General features: G+C 39.4%; 1 protein-coding gene across 2 annotated transcripts in view; it reads left to right on the top strand.

Moving 5' to 3' along the window:
- SRFBP1 (serum response factor binding protein 1) overlaps positions 1-16,864 on the top strand; it is a 68,041-nt gene that overhangs the window by 8,157 nt on the left and 43,020 nt on the right. The window lies entirely within an intron of this gene.

Below are 16,864 nucleotides of genomic sequence, written 5' to 3'. Positions count from 1 at the left end.
CATTTAGTCATGCTGGTCACATGACCACAGAGTCTTTGAAAATGCTGGCTCCCTTGGCTTAATAACTGAGATGAGCACCACCCCTTACAAATCGACACAACTGGACAATCGTGTCAAAGACGAAACCTTTACCTTTTAACTCAAATTTCACATACCTATTACAAGTTCATAATCCACATATCAACCAGATACATGATTTGTGTAGCATTTTGCTAGTATTAGTGGGCATATTTGTCTTTGTCCAAGGACAGAAGTGTGGGGGTTTGAATCCTTCTTAGATCTTGGGAATGCATACAAAAAGTTGTTCAAGTCAGTTTAGTATGAATGCTGGTTCTTTCAGAAGAACAATTTCCAATGATAATCTGATTTCTGCTTAAAGATCCCTGAAATTATTTCATTGTTCATGTGAATGTTCTAAACAACCAATTCTTACAAAATTTCCAAGCTCTCTGAAATAGAATTCAGAAGAACAGCATTTTCCTAGGATCTCTTCCAGCAGCTATTATTCAAATGCAAGTTGCCACATCATCAGCTGCAGAACATTAAAAACAAATAGTGATTGCACTTCAGACTGCTTGACTTTGAGCAGATTTTGAAAAAATTAAAATGCAAAAGCATTATGTGTATTTATTGTAAAAAGAGCAGTATTAATTGACTATATGTGTAAAAGAGATTCCCTGTTTTAGCTTAGAGTGGTTTATTTGAAATGTAAGTGGTTGGGCCACGTAGGCTAGCTAGAGGTTGCCAAAAATAAAACATGTGGCTGCCTACTTGGCTGGTGCATAATAACAAATATGCAAGCTCAGTCATGGGAACTTGTTGAAGACTATATTTAAAGGAACTGCAGTACAACTATGATGAAGATAATGGCTATGCTTTACTGGTACATCTACAGGTGTGTAAAGGATGTATTTAAAGTATTCTGATATTGTGTACTTATGGTTGTTGACACCTGTCAAACCCAGCATCAGTACCTTTGCACTGTTAAACTGTATTGCAGCAACAGAGTTAATGTAAATCAATGTTGTTGGTTTTAATTTGGATAAGTAAGCTTTTATTTTTCAGCTATGAATCTTTTCCTGAATGAGGACAGTCATTAATAATGGGTTTTATTGACACTGAATATACGTAAAATGCTATTTAACTTGGTATTGTTCCAGTTTGGGGGCATTTGAGAATTCCAGTGGATATGGATAGAGTATGGGGCTTCCCTTCTCCATCCTGCTTGTTGTTTCTGTTTTTCATTCAGGTGTACATGGACTACTTCCTAGAGTATAAGCAGAGCCCTTTTTTAATTTGCAGATTGCTGTACATCTTAGAACATTTATTATTCCAGCCATGTCCTGCAATATGCTGCACTTATTTCCTTGATGATACCTTTTGCTAGTTCTGCTGACACATGGATTTTTTTAAAAAAAAGCTTAAGCCATGTGCACTTGGGAACAAGGAGTAGAGTGTCATGCATTTAATTACAGAGCAAAGAGGGCAGATGGAAATGGGTGATACACAGTAGCAGTCCTGTCCCCCTCCCCTTTAATTTTATGGTACTGTAACATAAATAGCTCCAACCGCAACTGTGATGTAAACACTAGTGTTTGTGCTTCTGTAGCATATGACCTAAGTCACAGAACTATGAAGTCAGAAAGGCTAAGAATTGTCTAATTGTCATACAACTTCAACAGATGGCCTTTAGGAAGACATTTAATGTCATACCAAACTCATTTCCAGTATGGGAACAGTAGTACAGGTTGAGTGCTTCTTATCTAAAATGCTTGATACCAGAACTGCTTTGGATTTCAGATTTATTGGGTTTTTTATATCTCAATGGCTATGTTTGTATGCACAGCGGACACTTGGTATGCTTAGTATCCATTCCGGATCCTCCATGGATGGCAAAAAATGCAGAACCTCATGTCCCATTGTTTGCAATGGGAGCATGCGCCTACATAGACCAGGGCTTGCTGTCTGTGGAGGCTCAAATCCGCAGATGGCAAGTTCACGCTGTACATACATAATTAGATATCTTGGAGACAGGATCCAATTCTAAACATAAAATTCATTTATGTTTCATGTATACCTTAAACACATAGCCTGGATATAATATTATACAATATTTTAAATAATTTTGTGCATGAAACGATTAAACCATCAGAAAGCAAAGTGTAACTATCTCGACTACCCATGAGAAATGTTTTTGCTTATGAAATGTTTTAGATTTCAGAATTCCAGATAAGGGAGACTCAACCTGTACTAACTAACTCTGCTGATAGTCTAATTGTATTCACATCCACTTTGAGCTCTCCTGTGACAAGAATGAGTGGAGGAATGTGTAGAGGAATGGTTGACAAGATCAGGGTGTGATGAAATGGTGGGCGAAATCAGAGTGAGTGTTAAGTGAATTGGAAGATGGAGCAAGTGGAATCTGAGGAAAGTTAGTATGTTGCCATGTGTTCTTTACATATGTATGCACACTTAAATATATACACAAAGTATTCAGTCAAACTGAAATATTGATATACTAGGATCTTTTGCAGAGATATGGTATGCATTGCACTGGGATCCTAGCTCAAAAATATTAATAAAGATCAGGCTGTTCTCTTACATGATAGAAAAAGAGCAGATGAAGGCAGGGAGTTATAGTTAGCCATATAAGTATAGCTCGCCACATAAGAGGCAGGAATGTACTAGGAAATGGGCAAAGTGATACTTGAAGGCCTCAGTGTGGTGAGGCACCAGGGATTTCTGTGGCATAAGGTGGGCAACTTGGGAAGCAAACCAAATAAATTTAGAATGCTAATAGGAGAAAAAATTTGACAGAGCACATATGTTTACTTGTTTCAAGGGAAGGGAACACAAGGGGTTTCACTTCTTCTTGGTCATAGTCACTTGGAAATTCACAATCAGAAATAAATATATGGCGTTCAGAGGACTTAACAATTCATGTTTAATGTCTACTTGCCATCTCCTTCTGTGTTAGACCCCTACCAACTGTCAGTTATAGTGGCCATTGATTACAGAATGCTGCTCAAAGATAGGATAGAGAAGAAGAACAAAATATTCTGGAAGAAGTCATAGAAGAAAAGGTGCACTCTACACTGCAGTGTTTTGTTGCAGACCCCACTTCTGTCATTACTTGTATGAGTGTCAGCTCCAGTTTCTCATCCAATTTGTTCCAAATTGTGCAAGAAAAAAAAAGCTTTTGCATGTGTCTTCATTGGTACAGTGTGGCTGTTGTTCAGTCATTATCATTTTTTCTCCTTCACATAGCTTTTATGGTAAATTTGTCTTGGATGTGCCTGGAAAAAAACTGTTTTAGCATGTGTGTCATACCATGCAAGTTTGTCAAGTTTAAAAACCAGGGTGGAACTAGATGTTCAGTACCAAACATCTGTTTACCCTTTGGCTGGAATGGGAAGACTTGCAAGGAAGAAATGGTGGGTGGAGAGATAGTTTATCCCCATTATTATTAGTCAAGACAAATGGGAAAAGCTGATGGGAAAGAAGTAGTTGGAGAGAGTAAACAGCACTATGGAGATGGGTTAAGTAACCTTAATTCTTCTCATCTCCAGATACTCAACTCTGCCTTGCATATCAAAGGCAAACACCAAATTGGCAAACCCATACTGGACACTGAGACCTAAAGCAGTTACTTCCACTTACATTGAATATAATGAAATTTTCATATCTTATCTATTTGGAAATAGCAGTTGAATTTAAGTCTGAACATCTATTTTCATACTTAATTCTCTTAACATTTTGAATCATATGTTTTTGCTTCGCATGTTTTCAGTACATTTACTATCTATAGTTTTCTTTCATTGTGACAGTTATGCTAATTCAAATCCTGGCTTTCATTGTATAACCTAAATAACATTTAACCAAGTGAGGCAATTTTGTCTATATTTGGACTTTGTATTTCATGCAAATGTTGGGGGAGTGGCAAATGGTTTATTCCATTTGAATTAAAGCTCATTTTGAAGATAAAGCAAAGAAGAATCCATAAAGTTAGTAAAGGAATTTATAACCTACTGCCAATTTTATAGAATTGTGACCATAGCATGTGTGTTCTATATAAAACTTGCTACAGCTGTTTTCATGTCAGCTAAAAGGAGGCCTTGAAAGGGGCAACAGTCTAGTTTTTAAAATACAGAAAACTTTGTTCTTTCTAAACAGATCATTCAGGAATGTTTTTCATATTTTCTTTGCATTTTGTACAGTGTTTCTTAATGTGCTGAAATATGGCCACAGTTCATTTAATGGCTCTAAATACTCTTTTGAATGTGATATAAATGTGTTGAGTTATACAAACATCATTAAACATGGGCTTTGGCTACTTTCTGGTGCAGAGTAAAATCATTAGCTTAATATTCAATGCCACTGGGGAAAGGATATCATTACTTATGAAAAGTTTTACCAAATGTAAATTACAAATAATAGCACACTTGGTAGTAGTAGATATTAAGCATATTTGTTGGTAATAAATATTAAGCTCATCTGGGCTTCATTTTTAGAAACACTGAACCAGATTAAAATGATGTTTTCCATGCAATTCATGAAGAGGGAAATACTAGAATCATAGAGTTGGACGAGACCACAAGGGCCATCCAGTCCAACCCCCTGCCATGCAGGAAATCCAAATCAAAGCATCCCCGACAGATGGCCATCCAGCCTCCGTTGGAAGACCTCCAAGGAGGGAGACTCCACTGCACTCCGAGGAAGTGTGTTCCACTGTCAAACAGCCCTTACTGTCAGGAAGTTCCTCCTAATGTTGAGGTGGAATCTCTTTTCCTGCAGCTTGCATCCATTGCTCCGGGTCCTAGTCTCTGGAGCAGCAGAAAACAAGCTTGCTCCCTCCTCAATATGACATCCCTTCAAATATTTAAACAGGGCTATCATATCACCTCTTAACCTTCTCTTCTCCAGGCTAAACATCCCCAGCTCCCTAAGTCGTTCCTCATAGGGCAAGGTTTCCAGACCTTTCACCATTTTAGTCGCCCTCCTCTGGACACGCTCCAGTTTCTCAATGTCCTTTTTGAATTGTGGCGCCCAGAACTGGACACAATATTCCAGGTGGGGCCTGACCAGAGCAGAATACAGTGGCACTATTACTTCCCTTGATCTAGACACTATACTTCTATTGATGCAGCCTAAAATCGCATTGGTCTTGTTAGCTGCCGCATCACACTGTTGACTTATGTTCAACTTGTGGTCTACTTGGACTCCTAGATCCCTTTTACATGTTGTCTCCTTAAGCCAGGTGTCCCCCATCCTATATCTATGCATTTCATTTTTTTGCCCTAAGTGCAGTACCTTACATTTTTCCCTGTTGAAGTTCATTTTGTTAGCTGTGGCCCAGCTTTCTAGTCTATTCAGGTCATTTTGAATTTTGATCCTGTCCTCTGGTGTGTTAGCTACTCCTCCTAATTTGGTGTCATCTGCAAATTTGATAAGTATTCCCCCAATTTTTTTCCTCCAAGTCATGATAAAGATGTACTGGGCCCAGGACAGAGCCCTGTGGGACCCCACTGGTCACTTCTCTCCAGGATGAAAAGGTGCCATTGTTGAGCACCCTTTGGGTTCGGGTGGTCAACCAATTACAAATCCACGTAACAGTTGCCTTGTCTAGCCCACATTTTACAAGCTTGTTTGCAAGAATGTCATGGGAAACCCTGTCAAAGGCCTTACTGAAATCAAGATATACTATATCCACAGCATTCCCTTCATCTACCAAGCTAGTAATTTTATCAAAGAAAGAGATCAGATTTGTCTGGCATGATTTGTTTCTCTGAAACCCATGTTGACTTTTTGTGATTATGGAATTGCTTTCTAGATGTTCACAGACTCTCTGTTTAATTATCTGCTCTAGAATCTTTCCTGGTATTGATGTCAGACTAACTGGCCGATAATTGTTTGGATCCTCTTTCTTCCCCTTTTTGAAGATGGGGACAACATTTGCCCTCCTCCAGTCTACTTGGACTTCTCCTGTTCTCCAGGAGTTTTCAAAGATTATTGCCAATGGCTCCGATATTACATTTGCCAGTTCTTTTAATACCCTTGGATGTAGTTCATCTGGTCCTGGCGACTTAAATTCATTTAGATTAACAAGGAATTCCTGTACTATCTCTTTACTTATTTTGTGCGGAAATTCCCCTATTCTGTCCTCTGCTCCTTTATCCTCAAGTTGAGTTCCCTTTGCCTTTTCTGAGAAGACTGAGGCAAAGAAAGTGTTGAGTAATTCTGCCTTTTCTCTGTCCTCTGTTAGCATTTTGCCATTTTCTCCACACAGTGGTCCTACCATTTCCTTCTTCTTCCTTTTGCTGCGGACATATCCATAAAAACCCTTTTTGTTGTTCTTAACCTCTCTAGCAAGCCTGAGTTCATTCTGTGCTTTAGCTTTTTTGACCTTATCTCTACACTTGCTAGTTATTTGTTTGAATTCCTCTTTGGTGATTTCCCCATTTTTCCATTTCTTATACATGTTCCGTTTAAAATTTAGCTGAGCTGAAAGTTCCTTGGTCATCCATCCTGGTTTCTTGCGACACCTCCCATTTTTCTTTCTCACTGGAACTGTTTTAATTTGTGCCTTCAGTATCTCCCTTTTGAGAAACTCCCATCCATCTTGAACTCCCTTCTCTTTTAGTATTCCTGACCATGGGATCACCCCCAGTATTTCTCTAAGTTTACTGAAATCCGCTCTCCTAAAGTCTAGAATGTGTGTTTGACTATGCCTGGCTTCTCCTTTCCACTGTATAACAAACTCCAGGAGAACATGGTCACTTCCACCTAAGGATCCCACCACTTGCACCCCTTTATCCAAATCATCCTTGTTGGTTAGGATCAGATCTAAAATAGCTGACCCCCTTGTTGCCTCTTCCACCTTTTGGACAATGAAATTGTCTTTGAGGCAAGTCAGGAATTTACTAGACCTTGAGGATTTGGCTGAGTTTGACTTCCAACAAATATCAGGGTAGTTGAAGTCACCCATCACTACTACATCTCTCCTTTCTGAGTGTGTGGTCATCTGTTCTAGAAAGGCATCATCCAATTCCTCAGTCTGACTTGGGGGTCTGTAGTAGACTCCCACCATAACATCCTTGTTGTTTCCCTCCCCTATAATTTTTATCCAGATGCTCTCCACCTGGCTTCCAGGATTGATGTCCTGGATCTCTTCACTGGTGTAAATGTCCCTGACATATAGGACTATTCCTCCTCCTTTCTTTTTTGGCCTGTTTCTCTTAAAAAGGTTATAGCTTTCTATTTCTACATTCCAGTTATGAGACTCATCCCACCAGGTTTCAGTGAGGCCAATTATATCATATTTGCTTTGTTGTACTAGGATTTCAAGTTCATCTTGCTTATTTTCCCATGATCTGTGCATTAGTGTAGAGACATTTAAGACCATTTGTTCCCTTTACTTGCTGCCTGTGCAAGTTTTTTTGCCTCCCACTTTTGGGTCCTTGCACTGTTTGCCTTGTTCCCTCTATGACAATTTGACTATTTTCTCCAGCCTTTTTGCCTTCCAGAATACTGTCTCCCTCCCCTACATATCTCAGTTTAAAGCCCTCCTGATCAAATTCTTGAGACTGTTGGCAAAAACGTTTCTGCCAACTGTCGTGAGATGCAACCCATCCCTTGCCAGAAGTCCTTCCTCATGGAACCGCAGCCCATGGTCCAAGAATCCAAGAATACTGTACGGCATTTGTGTGTGTGGGCGGCGGGGGGAGATGGAGATTTAAATTGGTTACTTTTTAGTTCTTGCTATGCGTCTGGCCTTAGTATGGCCCAATATTAAGAAAATATCATGCAGTTTACTGTGGCAGGCTGTTCTTATTTAAAACTTGGTAGCTTCACAGTTACAGCAGTTTCATACAAATGCAACTGTTATGCTATGTTATCCTAAAGAATCCTCAGATTTGTAGTTTTATGATATACTGTATTTAGAATTACCTGCAAGAAAGTATTACAGCCTGCTTCTAAACTACAGGAGTAGTTGGTATCAAACCGTTTTAGTGTATCACATTGCTGTAACTTTGTTAAGATTAGCCACAGTTTGCTGTCTTTACCAGGATGGAAGCAGGTTTGGTAGTCAAATCACCACAGCTGGAAACATTAACATACACATCACAGATTCCTGTAAAGGGAACAAGACTCTAAGGACTAAATTAGACAAGTGGGTTCAACATTGTGTATCTACTGAATGCTTACAAAGGGCTCATTCCCACTACAGTTTGCTGCGAAGTGTGATGCAGGCTATATGACCCTCATTCCAATTTGGCCACGGTTTCGATCCTCCTTTAATCGATTAGAGGAGGAAAGGTCCAGGGCAAACTCAAATAGTCCGCGGTTTCCTAACACTAGTTTAGAAGAGGTTTTTCCCGTAAAAATCGATTCTGAAGCGTCCCCAGTAAGTGGGAACGCCAGATCAGAATCATGGTTTTTTTCCCATAGAACTGATCGCTTGTCTGGTGCTGGCGGGGCTTCCTTCTCCCTCTCCCTTTCCCTCCTTCCTTGCCTTCTCCCTGGCTGGCAGAGCTTGCAGCGCTCTTGCCAGGCCTCCGCCGCTTCCCCAGTGTAGATGGTGCTTCTGGCGCTGCTGCTGCGCCAGGCAAGAACAGGACAAGCAGCAGCAGTGTAGCAGCGGAAGCAATGCTAGCCCTGGGAGAAGCGGCGGAGGCTAGCTAGGAACACCGCAGGCCCCACCAGCCAGGGAGAAGCGGCGGAGGCCCAGCAGGCAAGAAAAAAGGAAACCGAAGGTAGGAAGAAAGGAAAAGAAGGGGGAGAGGGAGAAGGAACGAATGAGGAAAGGAAAAGAGGAGAGGGGAGGGAAGTCAGAGAGAAAGAGGGTCCGGTCAGGAGCTTTGGAAGGGGTCGGGGAGGGGGGGAGGCACTGGCTGAAGGGCTCCAATGGGAACAACATACGTCCCAAAGGGGAAAAGTCGCTTCCAAACAGGCCCACTTTTCATAATGGGAATGAGGGGCCTTTTGGAAGTGATTGGAATACCAGGGCAGAGCCCAAATCGAACGCAGATTATTCTGCCAGTGGGAATGGGCCCAAAATAGAGCTTCAGAATATTTTTTTACAACTCATAGAGTCCCCTGGTCAGTGTATTCATGGGTCATTCTTGCTAGTGGATTATGGAGGTTGTAGTTGGAGATTATAGAGGTTGTAGTTGGAGAAGGGGTGCAGTGGCTTAGTGGTTAAGATGCCAATTCTGATGATTGGCAGATCGGAAGATTGGCAGTTTGAGGCCTGAGTGCTGCATGATGGGGTGAGCTCCTATCTCTAGTTGGTGTTACAGCTCCATATAGGGTCTTTTGGCCTGCCTTGTCAGCATTCACACTTTCCAGTACCACCAGTTGTTCTTGGAGGGCGAGAAATTCTTTTGTTTCTGATGGTCTTTGTCAAGCTCTCGTTTTATTTTTGGATCATATTTCCAAGCTGCCTGGGGAAGTCATCCAGAGATTTGGGCAGAAGTATTGAAGTTTGTTGATGACACTTGGCCATCCCTCTGATTTTTATCCCCATGTAGACAAGTGGGGAAAATTGTGAATTGGTGTCAGACATTGGTATTGCAGCTGATAAAATGAACAAACAAAATACTCCCTCTGACCAGACAGAAATATTACTGGATTGGGATTCCAGCTATTTGGTTACAGACTTACAACTTGAGCTTTTCTGCTCATCTATTTTGTAGTGTAGAAACCTATCCCTATTGATTAATGTCATATCATCTTCTTGTTAAATGCAATGCCCAGGAGGAACATATCACTTTTCTTTATTGAGGTATATCTGTATTGTATTGTACTGCAGCCTTGCATGCAGTCTCAGTATGCTAGAATTAAAGGTAGTGAATAGGCTGCCAAGCTGGCAACCCAATTTGTAGCTTTTGAAGCTTCACTGGCTTCTTCATCAGGCAAGGTGTTAAAAACCAAACAGGAGAAAAAAATTGGAGATGTTAGTCATAGGCCTGCATTTTGCTGTTTCTGTTCTTAGTTAAGATGGTATGGAGGGACAGTCCTACTTCTGGCCATGTGGCAACTGGGAGATTCTCAAAGTCTAGGAAATTTAACATCTATTTGCATCTCAACAAAGACACTTCCCTTGCAATCCAATATGTCTCCATCTTTGTGAGGCTGCAGGCATCTTTGTAGACAGAGGACACTGGATTTCTCAAGAAGCATCCATGATTTTGAATCAGGAAAAGTTTAGGTGGTGTTGAGGTAAAACATGCCAATTCAGTTCAAATTTAAGAAGAAAAAAATTGTTTTACCTTTGTTGGAGGTCGAAACCTCAAATAGGAAGATCCCAGTCCACTGATTCTCTAGGGTTCCCATGTTGTGGCTACAATGCAGTATCTTAAAATCCAGAAAACATCCAGGTGTAGAAAACATCCAGGTATAAGCCAGTGAAGCTTTGAGAGCTTTTAACATGTATATTGTGCATTTTGATTGGCCAATAAAGGTATGATTGTTTGGTGGATTTTTGATTAAATTTTTTAAATGGCCAACACGGCTACCCCTGGATGTTTTCTGGTTTTTAAGATTTTTTGTACATGATGTTGCAAATGGCTGAAAAATGGTAATGGCATTCAGACAGCATCAGATAGATTGGATAGTCAAAGACAAATTACTGGCATAGGTGGAATTTTGAATTTGCATCATCAAATGGTAAGCTCCACTGGGCATCATCAGCTCTGTTGACATCAGTGTTAATAGATGTATTGATTTGAATGTATTGTTTCCAAATTTTTAATGTTATGATTTTATATTTTTGCAATAAAATTAATATCTTTCCTCTTTCTGCTCTTATTTATTAGATATCCATCACATCCTTCATCAGAGCAAATCACAATATGTGTGATTACAAAACTAGTAAAAATGCACAGCAGCCAGTCAGTATCAGAAATCCCATATATTTCTATCACTGCCTGGCTGTTCAAGAGCCCAGCATAGCTTTAATCTTGGGAATCTGCTACTATCTGGTGTTAACTCTTTTCATATTTTGACTTAATGGTGGTGATAAACTGTGGTGGTCATGCACTAAAACTTTCCCCCCTTTTGGTCAAACTTTCCTGAAAGTATTCTTACGTTCCTGGCTGAGGGTTAGCTTAAGTTGGACCTCTTCTCGCTGTTTAAACTTAAAGCAAACCCCTAAAGTAGCCAAGTATAACATTTTATTCTGATGTCCTATTTCTTTCCAATATTTGTCACCCCTTACAAGGTCTTTACAGTGTATAATCTTTGGCTGAGATCCAGTGAGTCCCTTGAAATACCCTTGAATACATCCTTGAAACATTCCATCACCTTCCCCTCTACCCCAGTCTCTAATGCATGTCTTAAATTTATATGTGGTTTGTTGGCGTGATGTGTGTACCATAGTTATCCTTGAGTGTCATTATCACATGTGTGGCATTCCATCAGTTGTGTGAAAGGGAGCTAGAAAGCATATTTGTTCAAAACTAGCTGAATTTTTGTCTTATCAGAGTGCCATTTTCTTTTGGCTACTTTGGAAAACCTTGTTGCAGTTGAGTAATTGCATAAGAGTCATATAAAATGAAATATGAAATACTTTAAATAATAGTTATGAAATCTCATATTTATCAAGAGTTATTTATACTTCTGAACAATACAGGTACAGTAGTTGTAACTTACTAACAAAACATATTGTTGGACCCTCAGATTTACATGTACACTTTCCTTTTGTTTGTTCATATTTAGGCATCAATAACCCTTTTTCTACCTTACTTATATTATTTGCTCCTCCTTTTCACTGCTTTCTTACAATAATATTCCTGGTTTATTGCTTAACTTTACTGTCTTTGGGTATCTTCATACATGTACTCTTAGTAATCTGCTACATACAATTTTTGGTGCTTGGCTCTGTCCAGGTCAAATTTTTACATTATTAAGAAATTAACAATAACTTTAACATTTATGTTAAAACTCTTCTATGCCTGCTCAGGGCCCCCCAATGATTTCTGTTGAATGTATTTTTTACTTCATTACATTTCTTCAATGGATAGGTAGACGGCATATTTAAACTTTGCTGTATTTCATTTCATTAGACAGCTGTTAGAATATCAGTGGAAATGAAAATATCCAGATCTTACATTTTTAGCCAGATATCGTATTGTTTCCTTACTGTTGGTATAGTGCAGTGTTTCCCAATCTTCCTAATGCCGTGACCCTTTAATACAGTTCCTCATGTTGTGGTGACCCAAACCCATGAAATTATTTTCGTTGCTACTTCATAACTGTAATTAAATAGGTGTTTTCCAGTGGTCTTAGGCGACCCCCATGAAAGGGTCATTCGACCCCCAAAGGGGGTATAGTGTGTGTTACACAGCATTTGTAAGGAAGCAGAGTATAAATTAATTAGAGTGGGGAAAGATGAAATGTAGTTTTCATACTTTCAGTTCTAAGAAGTTAGCACAAAGCTGAGAATGCTATAATATTTGTTTAAAATGTTATACATCAACTTTTAAGGTATGATATTCAACACTGCTTGTACAGTCAGCCCACCTTATCCATAGATTCTTTATCTATGGATTCAGGTATCCACAGCTTGAAAATATTCAAAAATATATGCATTAAAAACAAAGCTTTATTTTGCTATTTCATATAAGGGACACCATTTTTACTACACTATTATATTTAAAGCAAAAATAGCAGAACTTACCCAGTGCCTATTTAAAAGAACATAGAATGAATGAGTTTCATATTAAAGATGCCTCCACTTTCTTTTCATCTTAAAACATGGCCACACAAAGCGGTCCTGCTTTGGAAAATTTTGGATATGCAATAAGTTTTTGTGGGAGGAGCATACTTTTCAGGTACCAGGCTCAAGCACTTCAAACAGCACCCACAAGCAAATGGGAAAATCGATGAGGCTGATAAAAAAATCGAGCTAAGATAAAATCAACACATCAGAATCACCCAGATTTTTTTTAAAGACAGGTCTGTGCAAAGCACAGTGGACCCTTGTTATACGCTGGGGTTTGGTTCCAAGATCCCCCGTGTATAACAAAATCCGTGTATGCTCAAGTCCCATTAAATATAATGACATAGCAAAATGGTGTCCCTTATAAAAAATGGAAAACCAAGGTAAATGTATACTTTTTTTGAACATTTTCAAACCATGTATGCTTGAATCCGTGTATAAAAAATCCGTGTATAAGAAGGACCGATTGCATATTGCAACGATCTGATCTGAATGTTATCAGTACATTCCACTGGCTTGATTGCTTTTAAAGGGGAAATTAGACAAGTTCATAGAGGGGAAGTCCCTCAGTGGTGACTAGCCATGATTGCTGTGTATGAACTGTGGTATCCATCCAAGACAGTATGCCTCAGTGGACTACTTGCCAGGGGACAAGATTAAGAGAGTGCATGTGCATTTGTGTCTTGATCATTGACTTCCCGTGAGTATCTGTCTGTCTGCTCTGGCAGAAAATGCTGGACTAGATAGGCCTTTGGTCTGCTCAGCAGGATTGTATTGTATTCATTACTATCAGCTATAGATGACTTTTGAGTCAGTTAATTAATAAAAATACTTTCTCCATGCACAATTCTTGAAAGTTTTTTTAATAGAATTATAAATATTTATATTTGAATGTATAATGAGCTATTTTGATTCCTTAAATTGTGGGCCTTGCATGTGCCTTGTTGATTTTTTGTAATAGTTTGTGAGCTTTTAATCCATATCCTAACACATGAATTAAAACTGATTTACTCTCTTCAGTTTATTGTCAGATTCTGATACTTCCCTCTGACAGTGTTGACTGAAACAGCATCATTATTGGCAAAAAATCAGTTGTTGCAGCTACTCCTATCTTTCTACTTACAGTCAGATGACAAGTCCATGTTTACTACTGCATATGTATACAAATCCTAGGTAGAATGCCTTGACAGTTAAGTCAAGTCAAAAGCAGTTCACTGCCATATGTGTTTTACTGCATGTCTCATCAGCTCCAGCTAACACTGTCAGTGGGAAGGCATTATGGGAATTGGTGAAAAATACCTGGTGGCACTAAATTGTGGGAGCCTGGCATTAAGAAACCTGGGGAAGTTGGTAGGAACAGTTAGGGTGGAAAGACAGGATGTTATGCAGAATAGAGTAGAAGGTAGATTTTCTTGTCTTGAATTTTTAAAAGAAAACCTTTAAACCTTGGCCAAGAATTTGTGATGGGAACCCAAATTTAGTTTTGGTACTTTATATATAAAAATCTCTGTTTTCATATCCGTTCTTAAAAGAAGAGCTTTGTGAGCTTCTGAGTAAAATATTTTTCTGTTCTCTGTGATTATTTATTAAAGTTATGTGTGAGAGCATATTTCCTTACAAACACAATCAGAGAGGATATTTATGGACAACAACCTGCTATTGCAGGGATAGTTTATTTAAATTTTGTCTCTCCAGAAGTATTTATACAAGCCAGTATTTCCTGTTTGACTGGTAAGAAGAAGTGTGGTGGTTAACATGAAATGGTCATTCTGGCCATTTCTAATTCATGAATGACTGGTTTTAAGAGGCAAACACTTCCACTGTACAGTAAACCTTTCAAAGGATTTGGGGTTTTGTGCCATTTCTGTATACATATCTGTTATATTTCGAATGCATGTCTATAAAGTATCGTTGTCCTTTTGAGACTGACATCCTTGTTAGTAGAATAAGCCCTATGTATTCTCTCACTGCTCTTTAAAATGTAAACATGATCAGGTGGATGAATTGGCATTGGCTTTTTCTTATTCTTCCTTGGTGTTGCCTTCTAGTCATTTCTGAATTAAGGCAACTCTAAGATGAACATTTTTGGGGATTTTCTTGACAAGATTTGTTCAGAGTGACTTTATCGTTCCCTTCCTCTAAGGCTGAGAGAGTATGGCTTTTCCAGGCTCATCCAGGTGGTTTCCATGGCTGAACAGGGATTCAAACTTCTGAAGCTGGCCATTTTCCCTCTGGGGGGACCCTGCAACAACCAAATTGCGTGGGAGTTTTTTTGGGCGCACGGCGCTGCCATCACTACACCATTGCACACTGTCATGTAAATGATGCAAGCGCACACCCTAGTGTGCGGACATGGCACCGTGCTTGCGTCATCATGGCGGCCCCTGTATGGATGGGAGTCCACCATGATGGTGGCATCCGTATGGACTAGGATTCGGGAGCATGCAGTTGCTGCATGCTCCTGAACCCTAGAATCAGCATGGACACGCCCTTTCCTACCCGTCTGTCTCGGGCCATTGTCTCCCAGAGTCCTAGCCTGACACTCAAACCAGTACACTGCATTGGCTCTGCACTGGCCTACTCTTCATGCTACCATACAGACAAGGACTGTCTGCTTTGCCAACACAGATAATCATAAAAGAGAATGTTGCCATATCTGTAGCTGCTATAAACACTGGAAATGGTGGTGGATGCCTCTACATTTGACTGTTTGTTTGTCATCCAAGTTGCAATGGCCTTTTTCACATCAACTTTCCTAATGGAAGGGTTCTTAAAAACGAGCTACATAATTTATAAACTTCTCTTAAAGCAGGGGTAGGCAACCTACGGCCCGCGGGCCAAATCCGGCCCGGCGAGGCCTTGGGACCGGCCCCAGCCCGGTCCTGCCGCTGATTGCTGCCAGGACCTTTGACCTCTCGCGCGAGGGGGCAATTGTCTATAGAAGCCTCAGAAACATGCATTTATATTAACATTTTTTAAAAAATCAACCAATTTTTTCGCATGTCCTCCATTTTTTTTAAAAAAGTGTCCCCCATTTGAAAATTTTATCCTACATTTGTCCCGGTTTATTTATTTATTTAATTTTTAAAAATTATTTAATTATTTATTTTTTGCCTCCTCCTCCCCCCCCCCGCCCCCCCGTTGTCTGAGGGACAGCAACCCAGCCCCCGACTCAAAAAGGTTGCCTACCCCTGTCTTAAAGGCCAGAAAACAAGAGAGGAACTGTTGCTAATAGTCCTGAAGAAAGGAAAGAATTCAGGAAAACGGGGTACTTCTAATAAAATTACTGAGGAAAAATGGAGTACAGGAGACCCCAGGGACCTCTTTGGGGATATTGAATATGGACACAGGCATGACAGGTACATTCTGAATAGTTTCTCCAAAAGCAAATGCTTGTCCCTAAATGTCTTTCCTGGTCTTTCTGTAAGGTGATACCTGCAGGGACAAAGCCAATTGTGAATACTACTATCAAGAACTAGGACTGAGCATTGGTCCAGTTAATGAAGCAAAACAAAACACAACTATCATATATTTCTTGGTAATATAAAATGTATTTAAAGAGTTACTTGTATTTGAATGATCAGCAACAGGTTTGATACTTGTCCTAGTTCATTGCTTTAGTATAACCATTAATTAATTACCATATATACTCATGTACAAGTCAACCTCATGTATAAGTTGAGGGAAGGTTTTATGCCCACAATCATGGATTTTGATATGATCTGTGCATGCCGAAGGTAAACTTTAGAGGAGGAAAAGGTGTTAACATTGGGTTGAGAAGGGAATCACCTTTCACATAAGCTCATACATGTATACTCACTCCTGTCTCAGCAGTTCTTTCAGAAATGGGTCATCAGATAGGTGCTTCTGAGCTGTATTATTGTATTGATCCATATATAAGTTGACCCAGAAATTTTGGATCAATTTTTGGGCATAAATGTTTTGATGTATAGTCAGGTATATACTGTAATTAATTTTCATGAAATTAACTGGGGAAAATGTAATAAATTATGACTTTTAAAAATGTTAGGTAAAATTTTTATAAATGTAAGTGGCTCACTGAGTGGTTCTCTCTACATCATTTATGTATCAATTTGTTAATTGAAGGAAGTCTTGTACTATAAATATCTTTAGAGAATGTAC

This window comes from Sceloporus occidentalis, unplaced genomic scaffold (assembly GCF_023333645.1).
Source record: "Sceloporus occidentalis isolate IW3139 unplaced genomic scaffold, rSceOcc1.0.p SCAF_1, whole genome shotgun sequence".
Classification (NCBI taxonomy): Eukaryota; Metazoa; Chordata; class Lepidosauria; order Squamata; family Phrynosomatidae; genus Sceloporus; species Sceloporus occidentalis.
Note: the sequence above shows the minus strand (reverse complement) of the source record. Positions and strands in the feature narration are given on the sequence as shown.